This window comes from Lathamus discolor, chromosome Z (assembly GCF_037157495.1).
Source record: "Lathamus discolor isolate bLatDis1 chromosome Z, bLatDis1.hap1, whole genome shotgun sequence".
In the NCBI taxonomy this organism is placed as follows: Eukaryota; Metazoa; Chordata; class Aves; order Psittaciformes; family Psittacidae; genus Lathamus; species Lathamus discolor.
The window spans coordinates 110,152,206-110,174,551 of record NC_088909.1 but is presented as its reverse complement, the minus strand read 5'-3'; the positions used below and the strand labels follow the sequence as shown (position 1 = coordinate 110,174,551).

Sequence of the window (22,346 nt, the reverse complement as noted above, 5' to 3'; positions counted from 1 at the left end):
GTACTTGAGGTGTGAATTAAATGAGATGGCCATTGACTGTGTTCTAGGCTCACTTCACTGTCAAGAGCAGCTTGCAGCTTGCTCTGGTGTAGATGTCTGTGTTAGATGTTCACAGTTAATTGGACAGATCCCATGTCAGAAGCAGCATGCACTTCTGCATAGCCTGTATTGTGCTGCAAAAACTGAAATAGTAGCAAAAACTTCAGCCTTTACTCTTTCTCATCCTCTGTTCACTGCCAAATATTGCTTGTATACAACTCCTTCTTGCTACTCCTCTGGCATGAGCTGTGATGATTGTGAACAACAGCAGGTTATTCAAAACCTGACTGCCTAGCCTAGCAAGAAATTCAGGTCAAGGCAAGTGTTGTTACAACTGGTGGATAACAGCTGAAGCATGCCCATCACTGTTCCTGTTTTTTTTTTTTATGGATACAGTGTCTTTAATGACAAGAAATACTTCGCACTGTTTCAATGAATTAAAAAAACCACCTGCCATAAGCCAGCAAACCAGATGTTCATCTAATAGGGTATCCATTTTCCTTTCTACTGTATGTGGTTAGGGTTACGGGGGTTTCACTGCTCAAGATACGGTTGCCACATGGATCTTATAAAGCAAGATATTTTCTGTTCTTAGTTCCATAATAACTAATTCCCTCTTCCATCTTGTCTGTGGGTAATTATCAAGCTCTTATTTACAGAGTACTGGCCACAGTTTTTCCAAGATCTTGTCCCTGTGCAATAGCCATTCTTTGAGAGCTCATCACTATATATGTACAGTGAAGGATAATCCCCTTCATGTACTTTATTTTGCCTGTAATGTTTTGTGTCCCCCTTTTATCAATCAGCTTCTTGAGATCCGTGTGTAATTCTAGCTGGGAGAGTTGAATTTAGTCATCCTGCATAATTATGTCTTTTCTGCAAAATGCATCATGATGTCCATCTCATTTTCCAGATAACTTATGAATGTGTTATCAGGGCAGATGATTGTACATCCTGCTAGTAACCATTCTTTGCTGTGTGAGCCAGCTGCTTCTCATATCATTCCATTTTTATCCTGTTCATTTCCTGCAAGAGCCTCTGATGAGGGGCTTTGTCACACTAATGTGAAACAGCGAAATCCTTTCCCCTAAGGTTACTAGGACTTAATGTATTGAACTTCTAATACGTGCAACTTCTTCCACAACTTCCAGGTTTTAAAGTTCAGTGTCTGTATTTTCAGGGGCAGGAGGGGAAAATGCTCTTGTTTTAGGAGTAAATTTCATTCTTTTTGCCTGTCTGTGTTCTCGATTGCAGTGCCTGGTGTATAAACACTCACTCTAAAGGATGTTCAGTTTGCTTAGGGAGAATGCTGTCCCTTCTTTAGGTTCAAAATGAACCCAGGTGTTCTAATTAGGGTGAGTTATGTATGTATTATCTAAATATGTGCTTCTGTTCTCTGTTGTCCATTTGAAATGCGTCTTGCATTGTGAGGCTGCTGCCAAAAGGGCTATTTTGTGTCAGTTAAACCCTTGAATAGTTGAGACCCATGCAATTACTCTTTGTAGACTAGAAGTCATCAAGTGAGTTGCCAGTGGCTTTCTTCCACCTTTGAAAGTTGCATGGATACTCTGCAGTTTGGGGGAGTATGCTGTATTCCACTTTGAAGTTCCTGAATTAGCTTTAAAGCCTAGAGTGTAATGTTCCCAGAAGTGCAAAACCAGGTTCTGTGCTGGATCATGCACAAACACAGGTTGCTGTGCTTCAGAATATTGGCTTTTTCTTACCAAGTTATTACTAAAGATGAGCACAAGCAATGACATTTGATTCCTTAGCCAGTATTTCACAATATATAGGGTTGCTGAGCATTGAGGATTTACTTTGGTCTGAGCCTGTCTTTACTAGCAAGTCCAGTCATTTATGACAGACTAACAGCAGCAATATCTTATCCTTGTACATCATTCCAGAGTATGTTATCCAGTTTCTCAAATACGACTGCCTTTGGGAGATGAAGGCATCTCTGCTGACAGCAATCAGGATTAGGGGAATTTAATCATGTCCTGGAAGGAGCAGATTAAATTTATCCCTCTAAAATCTAACAGGTAAGAAATGTGGTAGATTTCAGAAGGGTAGTGACATATGTTGATTGTACCAAGCGCATGCTTCTTTTTTCATTTTAGGCTCAATTTAGGATTCTTAGGATTTTCCATTTTTGTGTGAGTAGTCTCTGTTATACAGTATAATGGAGTTGTTTATTTTTAATTTCTAGAAATGTGTGAGAAAAGAAAGCATTTGTGGGCAGTATTCATTGCCTGCATAAAGCTGTGCAGTATTTACTCGTAAGTGTAGATGAGGCTTTCTACCACCGGGTGGTGCGTTTTAAACACCCTGCGGGTCTCACTGTGTTCCAAAGGCGTTTTGTTGTCCCGATAGCAGCACAGCTTTTCTTTTGAGTGCAGGCTAGGTTATCCTTGAAACAGGATCACCTGAAATTCCGGGTCCAGTTTCTCCTTTTGTGGGTTTTAAGCAGGGAGGTGCTGCAATACCAACATATCTTTGCTACTGTACACCGTACAAGTGAATTAGAAACATTTGTTTTGCAGAGTGGGGTCCAACCGCAATTGGGTTCAACAAGATGATGACAGGAGCATTACATCTGGCAGAAGATGAAGAGAATACATTATATGGTTCTTTCATCCAGAAAAAAAGCTATTAAACCTATGCAACTGTAAATGAGAGACAGAGAATGTAGAGATCCAGTGGAGATAGACTTGCCTGTTGCACAGCTTTCTGGACTAAGCGCAAGCAGCTCTGTTATGCTGCTAGTGGAACTCAAATAATTAAGATAGGGTGTTGCACAGCATTCTATAAAAAAAAGTCTTACATCTTGAAGCTTCTAAAGTGCACAATTTCAAGGAAGTCTCACCTCATTGTGAGTATGTCTAATAAACTCTTCCTCAATCTGTAAATCCAGACATTTTCCATCTGTTCTGATGTTGTTAAGCCAGGCAGGGCTCTGTCTCGCCTCCACCTCAAAAAGTCTGTGTCATCCGACTGGGGCAGCTGGATGCAGCACAAGGATGCTGGGGGGTGGGGATCAGAGAAGAAGTTAATCCTTCTGGGAGTTCACACACTAAGGGTTTAGTAACAGGGGGTGCAGTTTCCCCTATGGCTATGAGGGCTACAAGTGACTACAAGGAACTAGCGCTAGTGATATGTTTGCTGGTTTAGGTACATTTACATAACAAATTAAATTAACAAATAGATTGGATTATGAGTTAGATCTAAATTATACATGTGATTGTTGGTTTTAGTATTAGAATGGATAAGATTACTCATGAAAGGTGAGTTAAGATAAAAAAATAACATTTTTTTAACTTGTCTGCTGTTTGATAACAAATCCAGCTAGTAATGCCAGGTCAAAATGCCTTAGGAATTGCAGGGCAGATCAGGTGTAAAGCCAGGGTCCCAATCCGCAGCTATCTGAAATTGTCAGCATGATAAATTCATCCTGGCAGGTATTAAGCCAGAGTAGCTATTGTTTTTTCCTCTTGTTGTCATGCTCTTACTCAGATTCAGCAGAAGCAGGGCTGTATGTTCACACCCTACCTGATGCTTTTATTTCTCTGTTGCTGTATGACAACCTGTGTGAAACATTTGTCATTCCCGTTACTAACTAATTATTTAATGAAGATTGGAAACACCATCTGACTACATCTCAAAGGAAAACTTATGGAATTTTTACTTTGAGAGATCAACATTGGCAGCAAGCTGGAGCTCAGAATTTTTATGGTGGTAGATTCTTCTGCAAGTTCCTCGCAGTACTGTATCTAAATATGTTCCTTCGGTGTTAAGCGAACATCTTCTATTTCACATATTTTCTCTAGCATTGTATTTATTATAACTGTTGTCAGCTATAGGAGGAGAAACAAGATGGGAGGAGAAAAAAGATCTTAATCCCTCTTTATAAACATTTAGCTGTAGTACAAGATGCACATGATAAAAGCATTGGGCTTTGTGTTTTGCTTGTAGGAATACTTTACACTGCAATGTTTTTCCCCTCTGCTCTGGTTATTTAGAAATAGAGATTTTTCATAGAATCATAGAATCATAGAACAGGTCTTCAAAAGGAATTTGCAAAATCTAGAGTGTGTAGCAGAAGACAACATAATCTAAACACAGAAGGGAGGGCTTAAGAGTTGGCAGAACATTGGGAAGTTGTATTTACTGGGCCTCTAATCATTGAATTTACCAATAAATAACTCATTTTCAGGAGTTTTTTTCTCACGCTCACAAGGCTAAAGCTTCTCACCTACACAAAACTGAAGTTGCACTCTTTTTAAGAAAAAGTATACTTGCCAGACTACAGAAACTTCTAAATCCTGTTTTAAGAGTAATGATAAAACTGTGAGATTCAGCAAATCTATAGTTGGTAGAATGATAAAAAGTTGACTGAGTTGGAGAAAAATGTGTAAGGTTGCGGTGACCAAAAAGCAGAACTCAGCACTTAGTGGCTACTGCCGCAGCAGTGGCAAGTGTAAAGTCTTCAAATACTTAAGATTCAGGGTAAGGTAGGAAGGAAGTGGAGTATGAAGTAGATTGAGTATAGAATAGAGTCTGAGTAGTTTTAGTATGGAGTAGATTGAAGTTGATGGAAAAGGCAAGTGTTGGATATGAACCAAAACTTGCTGTGGCAGGTGTTGAGCACAGACCAAAACTATGCTACGCAAACACCAGTATTTATTCATTACTCCTATTTCTAAAAACCAAGGTGTGATTCAGGTGCTGTACACAGGGACTGGGGACATCCTGCCTCTGGCCTCTGTACCTGTAGCATTACATCCTGGAGATTTGGAAGCCCAGGTCCTGGTCCTTTGTGCAGAAGTGTATGCGTTAGGTTCTCTGCGTTGGGGGAAAGCTGTGAGGAGCTATGAACCCGAGCACAATCCTAGTTTCAGTGTGTGATTAGTCCCATTGCATCTAGTGCAATTGTGTGCCTACTTATAGTTGGGCATGACTTTAGAAGATCAGTGAAAGCAGGTTAGTGCAACTGCAGAATGACCAGTGATCCTTGTCCTTCACTGCAGTATGTCTTTCAGCATCTCTCTTACCAGCGCGAGTTCCTTTAGGAACTTCTTCATACAGTTACAGTAGCATGATGACCACGCACTAGAGCTATAAGGAGTCAAGTTCTTGAGAACTTCATATTTCTCAGTGCTGATGTGTTCTTAAAATGGTTTACGGATACCTCAGTGGTTTGCCTATCACTCTCACACTTCAAATCAGGTCTGCTCCTTGCTCACATCTGTATGTTTCCTGCGCTGGAGGGCTGGTCTCTGTCTTTAGTCGACAGTAACTGCGTTTTCTTGCTCTGCCCAGTACTGGGGTGTGAGACAGGCTGATTGAGTGTCATGGAAAGATGCAATTGCAGGCCTAAAAATGTATTCCCTGAGAGTCATTTTAGAACCAGTCAAACCCAAAGAATCTGTGGTATGTTGCTACTACCTGTATAACTCCAGTCTAAATCACTGTCTTACAAGATGGGAAGGGTTTCACTGTGACTCTTCAGGGAAGTAAGGGGGAGTGTCAGTGACTCCCACCAGTGCATCCAGTGGGATGGAGAAGTAGCTTAGGGCTCTTACTACTGAGGTATGTTCTCCTTGCTCTTTCTTTTTTTTAATTGACTTCCCTGTTCTCCCCTTTTTCACAGTACTGTTAGACATTTGTGCAATTAGTGGTACATAGCTTGGTAGTTAGAGCAATAGCTGAATGTGCTGCTGCTGGAATGGGCCTCTCCATGGGGCGAACTTAATCTCACACTTCAGCCCTCTTCTCAAGGATTGCCAGCAGAAACAAGATATTTTGTGTGTCAAGAGATTCTCTGGTTCCGTTTTGATGCTGCAGATAGTCCTCCATCACTCTTTTCCTCTCTTCCATCCCCTGATCTGAAGAATGAATTGCGTAAGTATAAGGGACGTTTGGAAGCAAGATGCATAACTGCGGAGCACAGCACTCGATCTCCCACCCTGCTCACTTCCTCTCCTTCCCATCGCTTCTCTTGACATGTTTCCTTGTTGAGGCAAAGCTTGAGCCCAAGCCAGTAGGTTGCCTTTGGGTCGAGCCCTGGATAGGGGCCTATTCGGGAATAGACCTATTAGGTCAAGTCTTGGCTAAAAGCTGAACAGTAGAAAGTTATTTTTCCATGAAATAAAGTCTGAAATAACTCCCTATGTGAGATAGATCATTAAACTACTATATACCACTGATGGTGCTAGGATAGATACCTGGGGTGATGCTGTAGTACATTGCATAAAATGAATGCCAGAATATGGCAAAATAGTCGAAACCTGACTTTCAAATTTATGGCCCCAGTCTCATTTTCCTTTCCAATCCTTAAGCTTGTTCTGGCAGCAGGCTTGCTGGATGGCTGTTTCCCAACATGGACCTGAGCAACTGATGTCTGCTGTTGATGTTGGCCAATAACAGGTTGCAGGTGGGGAGCTCTGTGGTGTGATTCAGCACCTGACATTCAAATCAGTAACATGCAGCATCACCAGCTAAAGCAGCTCCTGATGCGCTTGTGATGAGGGGCTCCAGGCCTACCAGGAGGTATTTAATGCATGGGATCCTCACCTCCCAAAAATGGGGATGTGGTCTGGCTATGCCATGCAGATCTAAGAGCGCTTGTAGGTCCTTACTGTTTTGTGCAACTGCTTGATTCACCCAGACGTGGCACTTGAGCTCGACTGTACTTTTTTCATGGCACAATGGCTGTGTGAGCACATAGTCTGAATCCCAGATGAGGTAAGAAAGAGTTACGTCGGTGTGCGCTGCATTCACAAAGCCTGATGAAGAAACGAGTGTTCTCAGCAGTTGCTGAGCAAATGCATTTGCACAGCCTGTTGTTTGTCATAGGGGAAGTTTTATTTTTTACATAAATTTATTATCGTGAGCCATGTTGAGGCCAGTACGGGGGTCAGTTTGGCATGTTTTGAAGTGACTGTTGGCTCTTTAAAGCATGTATTTAATGAAATAAAATCTTTTAGGTCAACAACCACCATAAATATACTGAAGTTTATCAAGGTATTTGTTAAACTACTAGAAAACTTGCAACTGGAGCTCTCTCTGCCCCTATGTAACCATGAGAATTTGGGACTGAAAAATGAAGGGAGGACTCTTCCTAAGGGAAACGATGTTCTAGTGGTGGCAACTCTATTTCTAAAAATGCTTTATGATATTTATGGAGCTGCTTGTTGCATGTGCATATGCAATGCATATGAACTGAGGCATTGCTGGCTTTTGAAAGCTTCTTGGTAGTGTTTTCAAGCTCTTCTTGTGCTGAGGAGTGAAGGAGGTGCTTTTCCTCCCATTTCAGGTCTTGATACCTGTATGATAGAAGCACAATTATGCACATGTATGAAGGGATTTGCTAAATATGGAGGACTCATCCAGTCTCAGACCTAAGGTTACATGGCAAGAGTGTGGTTTAGTGCTAGAATAAGGGAAATACATTAAAGGATAGTTTGAACAACTGAGCAACCTGACTTTCTTGCTCTCCAGGGAGATGGCGGAGATGGTGGAGGTACTGCTTGCAGTTTGCCTCGGGATGCCAGCCTTTCCAGCCCACAGTCTCCCTATGGGCTAGCGTTAAACCTGCTCTCTTCCTGTGGGATAGCCAAAACACTGTGACTGTTAAAGTTTATACCCTTGCTGACGAATGGGGAAAGAAAGACTTGCATCTCCCTTTCTTGTGCAACACAGAATTACACCACTGTCTATACTTAGAGCTGGATTTGTGGTAGTCCCCTGTCACCCGTGTATGAGTACTAAAGACAGTCAGAGCAAGCGTGGACTCAACATCAGTCTGTGATACAAGGCATGGCCATTCTCCTGGGTTTGACCTCTTAATTCCATTTTGTAAGCATGCTTCAAGCCCGTGAGTGTGCTCCTTTTGAAATGACAGAGGTGCCTGTCGAGGCAGCGTTTCTTTGCTGTACTGCAGTTGAGGTTTCAACAGCATGACTTGGACAAACTGTTCTTCAGAGAAGTGGATTCTCCCACTGTTTATTTTGGGCTGCATTAGGGCTTATCCTTTGGTCTTAGTCAGCAGCAAGCTAGCTGTGTGTGCTGGTTATACCTGCTCTGTCACCACCTGCAGCTCCTTTACTCACCAGCTGGCGTGAGGTCTTCTGCAGGCTGGATGACTGCAGGATGTTTACCTGGGGCTGCATGCTCTGGGGCTGTTGCCTTCAGCCAAGAAGAGCAACAGGAAGAGGTCAGGATGTGCTATAGTGATTTCACAGCCAGCAAAGGTTCTTTAGGATGATCAACAAGAGGTGAGACCTCAGTTTTATCCTCCAAGATGCCCTGAGTTGCCTCTGTAGCCTCTCTTACAGGTCTGTTTCTGGGCTACTGAGGCTAGACTGTTCATACGTATCATTTGTCCACATTAGCACTGTCAAACCTCTGAAAAAGCCTGGCTGGTATTTGCAGGGGAGATGGGTATCTCTGGTGTCCTTTGTGAACGTGCCATATCTTGCTGGACTGTGACAATGTGCAGCACCCATGAAACCTGTGTGTCCCTGCTGTCACACCACACGGCTGATCACAGGCAGATGCAATGGCCTGAGGCTGTGCTTAGGAGGGCTCCGGTATAATTTCCTTCAAAGAGACAGCTTAGTGTTGGATTGAGCTTTGCCCAAAGTCTTGCTGATGCCTGCCACTGGGGCCTCTGCTTCGGCACAGCCAGCTCCCATGCAGAATACCAGCCTTGGATGACGCCATCCATCACCTGAAGGCAAGGCATGGGGATACCTGGCAAATATTATTTATGAACTGTGGCTTTGCAGTGTTCAACAGCACCTGCAGTCTGGAGTTGGTGTTGGGTTTTTTTCCCCCACTTATTTCAATGGGTCTGGGCTCAGGGTCTTGGCACAGCTTTTTGGATGAGAGAATGCCTGTTGGGACTTCAGGATTCAAGGAGGCTTTCTGTCATCCAAGAGACTTATTTAAGTTCGTGCTCAACCTGTTTTGCTTGAGTTATGCAGCCAGTTCTGGATTCATTTCCACTCCTTGGAGGTCTCAAGAAGTGGAAGTGAGGGTGACAAACAGGTCTTGGGGGACAGCACTGTTAAAAGCCAGGAGACTGCTTGGCAATGTTGCAAGCAACAGTTATGAGAGAGCTGGTGCAAAGCAAGGTGATAAAGGATTTTTACTCATTGGAAAGATGTGCTGTACAAATCTGGTCTGAATTTTGATTTTAGTACTCTCACTGGGAACAGGTAATGCTTTTAACAACCCTTATAGTAGCACTTATTTTACTATTAGTGTTATTTATGCTGCAATTCCCCTGTGTTATTCCTTGCATTGTAGTTAATGCAAAGTGTTGTGGTGGGGGAGAGGAGGAAGAAACATGAAAGTGGGACAAAGGCGGAGAAATGTAAGGCTTAAAGGACTTTACAGGTCCTCCCAATACCACAGAGTTTCTCTACCAAATCATACTTAATGCTTTAGGCACCAAAGGAAAGCAGGGTATATCCAGCTCCTTCCAGATGGCTCACAGGCAGTAACACATCCACCCAGAGAGGGATTTTCTGTGGGTTACACATCTTAGAAGGCTTGACTGTGGTACTGGCGCCTGGCTTGGCTTTTGTCCATCCAGGGAAGACATGTCTGAGTTGTGGATTCAGCTCTTCCTCCTTGCAACATGCAGCCAGCTCCAGTGAGGCTGTTACTTATGGAAACGATTTCAATTTAACTGGGTTTCTTCTGTAACACTGGCTTACAGAAAGGATTCCCCTTTATGCTGCTGGTTATATTGCACCAAGCTCAACCTGGGTTGGGAAATTCAATGCTGGTCTTGTAAAACAGCTTCCACCTGCCTCTGATTACAACAGAAGGTAACCCACGTGGCACCGGGAAGCACAGAACTCTCTCAACTGAGTGAAGAAAGGCAAGAACAAGCGCAAGCTACCAGGAAACGTAAAACGATGAGAGGAATTCGCAGCTGAGCAGCATCCCCCAAGGCACAGGAGGCCTGGGCAGTGGTGCCACACATCTGGTGCAGCAGAGGCCAGGCTCGCTGGCGCTGCGCTGACGCAGCCTGCAGCGTGCTCTGTCATTTGGGATGTGTGCACACTTCACCTCCCTCCGGCATCATCTGCAGCCTCCGACCGAGATTGGCTGCGACGGAGTCAGCCCATATCTTACTAGAGGGAAACTTGAGACCCGCCAAGCCCAAATGTCAAATGCTGCTTAGTCAGATGAATAGCAGCAGTCACCAGCAGCCAGCCGGGGCTCTTTCCACACTTCATTAGAGGCAGCGTTTTGCATCTAAGCTTTGTTTCTCAATGTAACATGGTCAAAAAACAGAGTGTGTGTGGAGCTGGCAGCGTGTGTGGAAAACCAGCATCTGCCATGCTACAGAAAATACAAGCGGATGAGCTTCTTCCCTGCCTGCTCCTGCTCTGCTCCTCACGCACCTGCCCCTGACAGTTGGATGTTAAATACACAACTGAGAAAGGGCAAAGCCCTCACAAGTGTTTTGCTGGGGTTTGAAGTGTGAGGCTCCAACAGTAAAAATGGGGTCTCCTTTCCAGGCCTCCTTAAACACTGCAGCCCACTTAGATCCCTACATGTCTCCTTGTTGTGCTTGGTCATCCAGGAAGGATTTTCTGACAGCTTGATGCTCATATTGCTGCATACACCTCCACTACCACATGGTGCCTTTGAGGTGGTGTTAGTTGGACACCCTCTGCCTCGGGCACCCTACTCGAAGCGCAGTTCTTATGCAGGGTGCTGCTGTTGGGAGGAGAAGCTGGTTTGGTCAGGCTTTGTTCTGGCTTTGTGCATGTACAGATGGAACGTACACATTTGCCTGGTTGCATGCATGGTTGTTACAGTGCAATGGAAAATGCTCTCAAGCTGCAGGTCATAGGTGTATTTAAACTATTTTTCTTCTTTTTTGTTTTTCCTTCTTCTTTTCCTCACTATTGGACCTTTTCCTGGATTTGACTCTCAAATGCGCCTGCATTTGAACTTCAGAGTTGCTCATTCGAGTGTGCCTTTGTAGATCAATGCTGCTCTGCTAAGGGTTAGCAGCATCTTAATAGTGAAAATATCCCAAGCAATTAATCTTGGCAGAGAGGTTGGGAGTGCAAACTTGCTTTCCTGTTTGCCTTTGCTTTTGAACCGAAGCAATGGACGCTGGAGGATGCCGGATGCTGGGATGCTGCCAGCCAGGTCTCTCCAGTCGACTTCCATAGCACCTCCGAATCATCTTGACCTCCCCAAACCTCCAGGCAGCAGCATCAGGGGATTGAAACATCCATCCGGAATCACAGACTCAATTGTTCCAGGGGCTCCATTGCGCTTTGGATTCGAGCCATGCACTCAAGAGTTGTGCTGAGGGTGGGATACCTCTGATTTAATTTCAGCCTCCTATTTTAGTTTGGCACTTGAGTGCTTTCTAGAACCTCTGGGGAGAGAGCAAGGGAGACCTGCACATAGCGGCTATTTTAATCTATGTTAAAAAGGAAGCCAAGATGACTATCAGCCATTTCATTTTTAGGCGGATTATGTTAGAGGAAGTTAATCCCTTCCTTTGCATCAGCCACTCGTGGAGTTTAGATGTTGATGTCTGCTAATGTCTCCTCTCTCCTTGGCAGGGGCAGGAATAGGAGGTGAGCTGTGCATTTCGGAAATGTGAATGTTTAGAGTTGAAAATGAGTTTTATGGAGGGTTTTCTAGTATTGTATCTTACTTCTGCAGAGTGGAACATTCCAGGGTTTATTTTCTTTTAATTGTTTTTCTATATATTATTCCAATGGGGTCAGTTTACTGCAAGCTCTTGTTTGGTTTCTAAAACCTTGTAAATGTGAAATACCAACTCTGGATTCAGCAATCACACTGTCTCTCCCATTTAATAATGTCTGCCTGGCTTAAAGAAAAATGAGTGTGGATGTTTGCAGACTCCAGTAAGTGTTTCCAGGGATAATGTGCCCCTGTAATGTGGCCTCCCATTAGAATGCTATTGGAAAGGGGTAGATGTTGGAGCAGAGCTGATACCTGCTCTGAGAGCAACAGGCACCCAAGTTGGTGTGTTTGAGTCAGGGCAGATGGCAGTATGTGATCCGGGTATTTTGGTAGCTGAGCATCAGCATCATACAATTGTCACTTTCCCTACTATTACTTAATGTCTGGCCAATTCTCCTACGCAACTATCCCCTTGGAGAATCCTCAAGGACTTCCACAGGGCAAAAGAAGAGCAGTGAACAATGCATTTACTACAAATTGAAGGTTAATCAACATGGAATATATCATATTAAGGGACGTATTTAGTGCATCAGTTCTGTCACTGGAAAGCTGGAATTCTGGGGTTGCATAATGATATTCCAGCAAGTTTATCAGCTTAAGCCAGCAGTGAGAATGCTGTCTGTGTTTAGCCTCCAGCTGTAAGAGTAGCTGGGATATTTTGCTGCCCTGAAGAGTTCTTCTTGCCTTCAGGGACTGTTTATTCAAAAAAAAAAAAAAAAAATAAGGCAATGATTGGTGAAATCTATGGGAGTTTTTACACAGAAAAAAAGTGTTGCAACTGGCAATGTAAATAACACGCTGTGTTTCTGGAAATTCAAGTACAAACTGCTTACACAGAGCTGCCAAGTGAAGCTGCATGGTCTCCTTGCTTCAAGAAATCAAGGGGAAATAAAAAGATTTCTGGTTTGCTGGAACAAAAAAATAATGTGATAGGAAGAGGTTGCAAAAACCATCCAGCTCCACTGTCTTTAAAAACAAGGCATTTTACGTGTGTTAAGTACATACAGAATGTTGCATTCGCAACTCTCTGAGTATAGAAATACCTTGTGTGTCTCTCCAGGGAAATGACGGATCTGTTGGCACAAACACAGTGACTTTAGCAGCAGATTCAGAAACATGAACAGAGCTTTACAAAATCACAGCCTGGTTTGCGTTGGAAGGACCTTAAGGTTCATCCAGTTCCAACCCCTGCCACGGGCAGGGACACCTTCCACTGGAGCAGCTTGCTCCAAGCCCCATCCAACCTGGCTTTGAGCACTGCCAGGGATTACTCCTTTCCCAAAAGGCTGTTAAGTTCCTAAAAAGTACGTATCTTGTTACTTACTTATTTAAAGCACTTTGTAGGTCTGATAAATACTGCATTTAATACTGCGAGGCGTCTTTGAAATACAAGTTCTCACAAAGGTGTGTGGCCTCTGATGACTGGTGGATGTGACTTCTTGAGTGTACACAGTTTCATTTCCTCTAGGCAATGTTTTTAAAGAGTTTCTGCAAACCAATTATTTCTTTTGATAGTAAAATGTTGTTTGGTTGTGAAATACTGATAGGAAAATGTGGTCTTCAAGAAATTCTGAAATTAATCTAAAGAATATGTTTAAAATTATTTTTATTGTTCTTGAACTTCTTCTTGGAGGATGGGGAGAATTATTTTTGGTTAAAAAGATACAAATACAACCTATTTCATGCTGTGATCCCAGAAAACATCCAGGACCACTACTCTGATGGTGCATGTCTGTCTTGTGTCTTTTGAATGAGGGTTTTGCATACAGCAAGCGTAGCTTCTGCCGAGACAGGAAACAGCAGGGTGTGTTCAGTGTGAATAAATGGGAACACATGAAGGAAAAATGAGTTGTTCCTTTTCCATAGGTGCTCCAACAGGAAATCTGCAGGTTTCTTGGCATCGCTGCCATCCAGTGCTTGTCCCTGTGGTTTGGCTTCCTCTGATGTCTCCACTACCAGGAGATGTGGAGCATCACGATGGTGGGAAAGGGAGAAACTTGTGTGGCTTGGAATGGGGCTACAGGAGAAGAGTGATGAAGTCCGAGATGGTACTGACTAATTTGATATTAAATTGGGAGGGAGAATAGGGGAAAATTAAACTCTGGTAACTGAAGCCAAGTAACTGGGCTTGTGGCATTCCTGAGTATGAGCTCTTGGAGATGCAAGACTCAGTGATGAATAAAGATGAAGAAAGGAAAATGTTTCTAATAGTTCGAAGCAAAATAGAGAAGCAGAGTCTGCATTTCAGTATTCATTGCCTTTGCTAGGAGCATCAGAATTCTTGGTCTGCAAAAGGGAGAATCTCCACCTACCTGGTGAATGATGGGCAGAGGAGATGGGAGATGCTGTTGCAAAAATTGGGTGGGTAGCACTTGATTTACGTATTCCAGAGGTGCAGAACAAGATAAAAAAGCTCAAGTCAGCAACTTTATCACAGGTACTTTCATAACGCTGGTATGAAGAAGGGTCTTACAACAGAGTCTAAAATAAGTACAAAGTGCTGAGCTGATCCCAGATGCCTTTTGCTTAGGTATGTGTCACCACAGTTGTATTAATGTGTGAAGGAAAGGCTTAGAGTTACAGACAGAGGAAAAATGATATGTCTTCATATCTTATGGTTCTTACCATAGCAGTGTTGTGCTTGTTGCCTTACTCCAGTCGTACCGGGGTACATGTGTGCTCTAACAATGAGGACTAGGAACGGAGCTAAATGCTGAGCCTAAGCAAGATTTCCCAACTAAAATGAATTCAAATCACAGATAAATAGGTATCTATTCTGAGTGCCAATCCCTGAAACTCCGTGTGGAAACTGAGGATCATTCTAGGCTCTTTCGTCTTCACTCATTAACAAGAATAATCCCACAGATGGGTCTTCATTGGTGCCTCTGATGAGGTAGGAACTGCAGAGGGAAACAAGCCCATGAATAACATAGGAATGAACGTCAGCACTGATTCCTCCATACAGGTACAGTTACGCATTGCAGTTTTATCTTCGAAGTAAGAAGTTGCTGTTTGTACCAAGGCATCTTCTTTTTCTGATCCTACCCAAATGTTATCACAGGGTTGCTCCAGCACTGAGGCAGAGCTGAACCTCATCATCAGTTTCTGAAAAGTGCCTCCAGACAGCCAAAACCAAGGCTGCAATACTGGCATGATTACAGCTTTCTTGGTTCTGGATCATATCACAGAATCACAGAGTGGTTTGTGTTGGAAAGGATCAGTTCCAAACCTCTGCGACAGGCAGAGACACCTTCCACTAGAGCAGGTTACTCCAAGTCCCTGTGTCCAGCCTGGTCTTGAGCACTGGGGCAACCACAGCTTCTCTGGGCACCCTGTGCCAGGATTTGGATCTAAATTGTTCAATTCCTGCTGTCTTTAACTCCCCACATCAAGTGTGCATCAGATTCTTGGAAACAGATTCTATTCATATAGGAAAGTAGGGAATAAGTATGTAAATATATATGCAATGTAAGAAATAGTATGTAAAAATATGTGAATAGGGAGAACCCCATGGCTAACGGAGACAAGCTCTATCTGTGTTGGGCTGTCATCTCATATTACAGCATTTATAGCCCTCCCCAGCTTTTTCCTAGCTGTAGTTAGGGGCTAACTCTTTTTGTATCTACTAGCCACTCTGAAGATACATTTGGTCTTGCCAAAGTCTTCTTTGGCCTTGATGGTATCACGGGACAGCAGAGTATGTGAAGTAAGCCTCGGCATGGGCTACAACTTGCAACTCATCATACCTTACACCAGTTGAACCTGCTGGTGCACCACTCCTCCTCGGGGCCAGTCAGGGACCGGCGGAGGCATATTCCCACATAAGGCAATATGGGGATCACTGGAGCATTGTTATTGCAATGGAGGAGCTCCAGGCTATGTCAGGAATTCTCCTGCTTGGTGGCTGAAAATACCAAGGTTATTTTCTCGATGATAGCAGTTTTCCTGTTTAGGGATCGAGAGCACAGTAGACAATGGGTAGAATATCTTATTTAACACACGAAAAAGTGTGTGCTCTGCACTTTCCCTAGGGAACTTTACATTGCAGGGGTGTTTTTAAGTAATTGGGGGGTTTATTATGGACCAAAACTGTTAGTCCTTCTGATGTTAATAAATGTTGATAAGATGAGGAGCCCCAAGAGAGAGAGATCAGTCAGCACTCTCCGACTATGAGATGTCTGTGATTCACTTGCCATGGATCAATACCTTCCCATTCATGAGCATTGCAATGCAAGGATTTGAAGGAGAAGCTCTGCCCAGAGAGGCCGTACAGCCTCCATCCTTAGAGACTTTCATGACTCAGCTGGATAAAGTTCTGAGCAACACGGTGTGACTTCGTAGCTGACCTTGCTTTGACCAGGGTTCAGCCTGGAGACCTCCTGAGGCCCATTACAACCTGAATCATCCTACGAGCCTGGTGCTGAGGATGCTAGACAAGCTTGATGATTAGCTCTGGGTCTTTCCCTGGTGAGCAGCTGCTTATTCCAATTTTGTATAGTTTGGAAACTATAGTTTTCTATTTTTTGCATGTTGTCCTAAAGAGGAAAAATCCATGTTCCTGTGAGCATTGCAACTAGGAAGCCTGATTTCCTGTAGTTTTGTGTCTTGAGGTTGATTGACTTTGGTGTTTTAAGAGAGGATGAACTGTGATTTAAAACCTTTTCATAGTCAAGGCATTTCAAGGGGTATCTTGTGTGTTTCTCCAATGTTTAATATGATATAGACCCATAGATTGTTAGTCTGAGTGGATACACTTAAAGGGTCTTTCTCTCTCTGTTCTCCCCAACACACTTTCAGAAACCTTGCATAAAAGCAAATTCTTTTTATGAAAAAATGATCACTCTTTTTATGTCAAATTTACTTAAAAACTTGACGTGAGGCTTGTTGAAGGGGGAGAGATCCTAAACAGCTTGTGTACTTTGATGCAGAAAGCAGATCTGCAGACAAACCCCAGACCTTTTGGGCCCTCTTATGTCTTTGCTTTAGGATATAATAGACACCGACCTCTTTGAAAACGTGACCCTTTGTCAGGTTTGTATGTGAGAGCCAATATCTACAAATATCTGGTGTTGGATTTCTTTTTGGTCAAGAAAACTAGTCATAATATGGCCTGTGATTGTACAAAAGTGGGGTGGACTTTCTTGATCAAGGACAAGATCAAAAAGAAAGCAAAGTGCTTTGTACCAGGCTCAGTGTGCCCTCTAGCCTCTGATCCTCCTCCTGCCTTGTCTCCTCCTCTTCCTTTTTAGTTTCCTTTGGTTTCTTTGTTGCCTTTTAGCCTTAGTATTTGCCACTAAAAGCAGAAAAAATAGCACTGTGGAGTGCAACATGGTCCATGTAGATCAAAATCCCTGTTTGCTTTTTCTTTTGGTGGCTCCACTCTGCGGTAGTGCTGCAATAGACTCTCAGTCACCAAAACACTGTGGCATAGAAGCCTGTTCTCTCTTCACACACATATGTGAAAGACTTCTGTGTCCATTGCTCAAACCCTGATTTTTCTTCTTGTGTGTGTTTATTAATTAGGTTGACCAAAACATGGGACAAAGATGGGCTTCGAGGGACAGTTCTGTCAATGGGGGTCAATCCCCTGCCTCTTGGTCCATGAAGCCCCAGCATGAACCTGGTAACAACAGTCAGCGTATGAAAAGAGTATTTTATCATTGACAGGAAAGACAATGTGAATGAGGCTCTCTGACCCTTTTCTCCCATCTTGGACACCCGGAGGTATCTGAACATCATCTTAGTGCCCCAGAGCATGGCGAGATAACTAAGTCCCTTGAGTGGTGCTATGATCTGCAAGTTACATTGTCATTGAGGACAGCTAGTGTCACCACTCTAAAGGTAAAGGACAAAAGAATATTAAGAAAACAAGGGCAAGGAGCAAGAAGATCTGTTAGGAACTGGAGGTACTGCCAGCTTGCACTGTGGGGTGGTTGCCGTGTCTAAGATCCATAAGCCAGCCGAGTGACAGTAATCTGGCAGCAAGAAGAGATGGCATGAAGCCCTGCATCTCCTAGAGAGGATAAAAGGCATTCTTGCCCTGCAAAACATCACATGTTTAATTGTTTTATCTTAGGCAGTCAGGTTTCTCTGCTGGGATGCTGGGATGGAGCAATGCAGCTTGTGTTTCACACAGAGACGTGGGCTTGGTAACGCTCTGGCTTCTGCCACTCAAGGAAGGTCCATACCTGCTGATGAGTAGAAGAGTTTGCACAGTAACGTGCCCCATTTACATACATTGAAATAAGTATTTTAACAAAGAACACTGTGTTCTGGCTCATTCTCCATCCAGTGCCCTGGTCAGCTCTGAAATGCCATCAAGAAGATTGGCCTCGCCAGGGAGAGGTCACGACTACAAAGAGGCAGAGGCAAGGGAGAAAGAGCAAGCGCGGTGGGACTTTTCTGAGTGCTCCACATCAATGGGTTGGTCCCTCCGTGCTTCCCACGCTCTTTGGGTTGCATTCCCAAAAGGAATATGGTGCAGGACGGTGATGCGAGTCGAGTGACGTGGCCTGAACCAGTGGTGGGGTGAGCAGCACTGTTGTGGTTGGGCTCCACCTCCTGCAAACCAGCAGAGAAAGCTCTCAGCAGTGAAGAAATAGACAAGTTTAATAAGGCAAATGGTTATAATCACACTGCAATGAGACCAGGGTCTCACATGTGGTATTAGTTTCACTGAGAGACTTCAAAGCCCTGCTAGGTAAGTGCTGCTAGGCTCTTGGAGCAGGTAGGGAAACTGAGGCACGCAGCTTTGGTGCTAGAAGTGGCCTGGTGCTAGAGATGGACACAGATTTTGCTGCTTTTGTGCCAGTCAGCCCTAGAGAGTAGCCCAGGCACTGAGAGCGCCAAAGCGGTTATCCCGCTATGGACTGTGACGCACCACAAAGCTCAGGTCCAGACCTGAACATTTTATCCCCCCCGGGTACTGCCTAGTGCTGCTGTCTGGGTCCTTGCTGTCCATCCTATCTTGCTCCATGCAGCATCCTTGCTCACGTGCATGGGGATTCCTGGAGCCCCTTCAGAGGTATTCCAAATCCAGGCCATGTGACAAAGCTCCAGGTCTCCAGACTGGGTCTGCAGGAAGCTTTTTCTGCCTGGCAGCAAGCCGGGGCTGAGATCTGAGTGCCTCAGAGCTAAACCTGGTGCAACTCTTCTCTTGCTTCTTCCTGGGCTGAGTTCGCGCTCGGGATGGATTTTCCCTTTGTTTTATGGGCTTGCTTGAATTTTATTGTGAACATAATGACTGGAAAAGGGCAGTCACCAAGGTCTCTTGGAGCAGGCTGTGGCTTTGCGAAGAGGCCAGGACTCAGCCACACCTGCAGAGCAAATAAACGTATGGGTCACACAACAAGGGTGCAGGTGGTGGGGAAAGATAAAAAGGCCCATCTGGCATCTTCTACCTGTGCTGGGTTTGGCTCTTCCAGCCTGAATCCCATCAAAGTTTGCTGAGGGTTTTTCCTAGGAAAATGAAGGACTGATGTGAGTCAACAGAGAGACCTGAGGCCAGACGGTCCTAAGCCTCTGAGCTGGAAGACCTTTACCTGCTGCTGTCCCGACAAAGAAACCATCTGTACGTCTTGCTGCTAGCTTGACGGCTGCTTCTAAATCTGATCCTGGTGCATGGAAAAACTTGTCATCTAATAAAGCAGCCGGCTGGAGAAGGTAGTTGGCAGGCAGCGGCGGGGAGCAGTGTCCAGCGTGCATCATGTTTTGGCATGTCCATCTCTGTTTCTAGCCGCCTTGGAAGGTTTCCCAAGATATTAGCTCTTTATGAAAAAGAAAAACCCAAACCAAAAAACAATGCTTTTTTATTGCAGCACATCACTCCATAACCGTCTCCCTGCAGTTAACCAGAATGGGGGGATCGGAGCAGGCAAACATCTGTACATCATGTTAACGCAGCACTCTCACTCTGGATTTCATCCAGATTGCGCTTTCCTGCTCAGCAATGATTATCCCGCTCTGTCTTCTATGAACAAATAGAGATGCTCTGACAACAAAATTACTGGAACAAGCTTCTAGGAAAGAGTGCTTTGCTCGTCGCTTTCCGGAGCCCCATTGCCTTAATGGGCAGGCATCCTCAAGCGCTGGAAAGCCTGACCTCTACCCAGCTCTCTGTGTTTCAAGCTTTCAAAAAAGTATATAGTGATGTATTTTCCTACCTCCTAGCTGATTCAGCTCGTTGAGCACTTTATATCACAGGTGAATTACATCAAATCTAACGTGGATTCAGTGAATCCAGATGTTAGCTCTGGCAATCACTGATTAGGTTTGGGGCACCTGGAGGCTGGGCAATAATGTGAGGTTGGATTTGCACCTCTTCTTGTATCAGCTCCCAATAAACCAGGTAGACAGCGAGTTTCAGGATCTGCCCTGCTGCATCTCCAGGCCAACATGGGATGACACCACTGCGGGGTGCTGGCTGGGGTTCAAGGCTCTGAAACGCATGATGGATGTGGCACAGTAATGTCTCCCCACGTTGCCCAACTGCTAACCACACACAGATGACTGCAGTCACAACAATCTGCAGGCACGTTTGACTTCTGTAAGGCTGGATGACAAAAAGGATGATGGAAGGATGGGACTGACCGTTGTGTCACGATGACCAAATATGTTTGTTTCTATTTAAGGCTGAGGGGCTTTTTTTAGTGCTTTAACAGATGAGGTTTGCTAATCTGTGGCAATTAAGGATTTTCTGCAGTTCATGAGTATGCTGGGAAAATATTCATTTGCGTATTATTTAGCTCTGCTGACATGTCAATAATTTAATGTGGTTTTTAATGCCATTTGTTGAATGAAGTGGGCGTTTGCAGATGTCAACATTGGAGTGGAATCCTCAACATTGACATGGTCACAGCTCACTGGGAAGCAGAGTATATTGTGCAAATACAGAACGGAAAAAGTGGTGATGTGAGTGACCTTTCCTATGTGATAGGAAGTCTGTAGTATTGCCCTATTGCATTCAAAGCAGACAGCTAAAGAAGCATCCTTTCATTCTTCATCCATTTCTCCTTGGGACTGTCCACTCCTCTGTGACCCCTAGCACCAACGTCCTTGCAAAGAAGGGAGGAAAACTACTCTCACAATCCCAGACTGGCTTGGCCTGTCCCTATAGGCCCTTGTCCAAAGCCCCTCTCCAGGTTTCTTATAGGTCTGCTCTAGGGAAAAATGTATTGGTAACTTGAGTTATCAGCAGGATACAGGGACCAGGATACTGAAGGCTGTACATGAGAAGCATGTAAAACAAAAGTTATGTTTTTAAATTACAACTTTAGTGGGCTCCAGACATCAGCAGTGCTTTTTATTCAGCCTTCTAATATGACTGGAATAAATTGAGGGGGGCGTGTGTGTAGGAAATAAGTACCTATCAAAAAAAAAGGAGTGTTACCAAATATAATGTAACATAGAATTATTTAGGGAACACCCTGGGGATGTGTAATTGGAAGGTAAAATAGCCGTGTATATAATGTTATGGTAGGCTGTCAACGAGTGGCTGTGTTCCACACAGACATCCAGGACGTTTTCTTTAATGTGCGAGCCAATGCTCAGTGTGGGGAGGACAAGCTGTGGTGATGTTAGCTTTTTATTACATCCTGTTCTGCAGGGAAACCAGTGCCTAGGAGAAGCAGTTTATGAATGCATTTACTTCTTGATTGTCTGCTTTGCCCTGAATTGTCTAATAAAGCACTTTAGCTGGTGTAAATTGTTGCTGAAACTAGTTGGTCCAGCTTTTGGGGCTGGAATGGAGCCACTGGAATGGTAACGTGGCAGGTTACCTGAAGAGCAGCCCTGGTCCTGGTGGGAGTTACTCCACATCGTGCTATGAATGCAGATGTACAAATAAACACATACGAAGGAGTTACCCCTCTAGGCTTATGCACATGGTGAACTTGAGAAACAGATGCTCATTAAGGAGGTCAGATCTATGCATCTCTATGCCCCCCCTGTGAATAGTTTCCTCTTTAGCAGCTGAGCCCATCACCGGTGTTCAGGGTTTGAATCTGACACCTCTGCCAAGTTTGACATTTCCTGGCTCTTTGTAACCAGGAAATTTCTCCTTTCTGGTCTTTTTCCCTGGGCTAAGACAGACACACAATGCTATTCCTGAGCCTCTAATCCACTCTGAGACTCATGTGTGCAAAACACTGCCCAGGAGCCTGATCTGGGATCCTCTCTCCATTTGCAGCTCTGGGCGAGGCAGAAGAGCAGGAATTTGAGAGATCTTTGCGCGATGCAGCAATTCAATCAGTTTTAATATTGCAGGAACCCCGGCTCACCTCAAATCGCCAGTGCTGAACCGTACAGCATCCATATGTGCTGGCTTTCTTCTTCATGGATCACTCGCAAAGCCCATGTTTGACTCTAAAATCCATTCATCTCTAGCTGTACTGCATTTATCTCCGGGTCAGACACTAGCTCCTAAGTGGGAGCTGATTCAAAACAGATCGAGGCTTTCAATCAAAATCCTTTTCTTTAAGTGCACCATGGCAAACCTGGATGTTTAATGCATTTGAGGAGAAAAATAACCCTTCCTTTCTCAGCTGTGCAGAGAGCCT

At 44.2% G+C, this 22,346-nt stretch overlaps 2 long non-coding RNA genes across 2 annotated transcripts; both read left to right on the top strand.

The window, feature by feature from the left end:
• The first annotated feature begins 1,302 nt into the window (after positions 1-1,302).
• On the top strand, positions 1,303-2,887 carry LOC136005701 (uncharacterized). The gene is made up of 3 exons (XR_010608844.1): positions 1,303-1,394; positions 1,944-2,078; positions 2,580-2,887. It is a non-coding gene; the product is annotated as an uncharacterized LOC136005701 (long non-coding RNA).
• Positions 2,888-6,635: 3,748 nt separating this feature from the next.
• On the top strand, positions 6,636-21,366 carry LOC136005025 (uncharacterized). The gene is made up of 2 exons (XR_010608665.1): positions 6,636-6,780; positions 17,314-21,366. It is a non-coding gene; the product is annotated as an uncharacterized LOC136005025 (long non-coding RNA).
• The last annotated feature ends 980 nt before the right edge of the window (positions 21,367-22,346 follow it).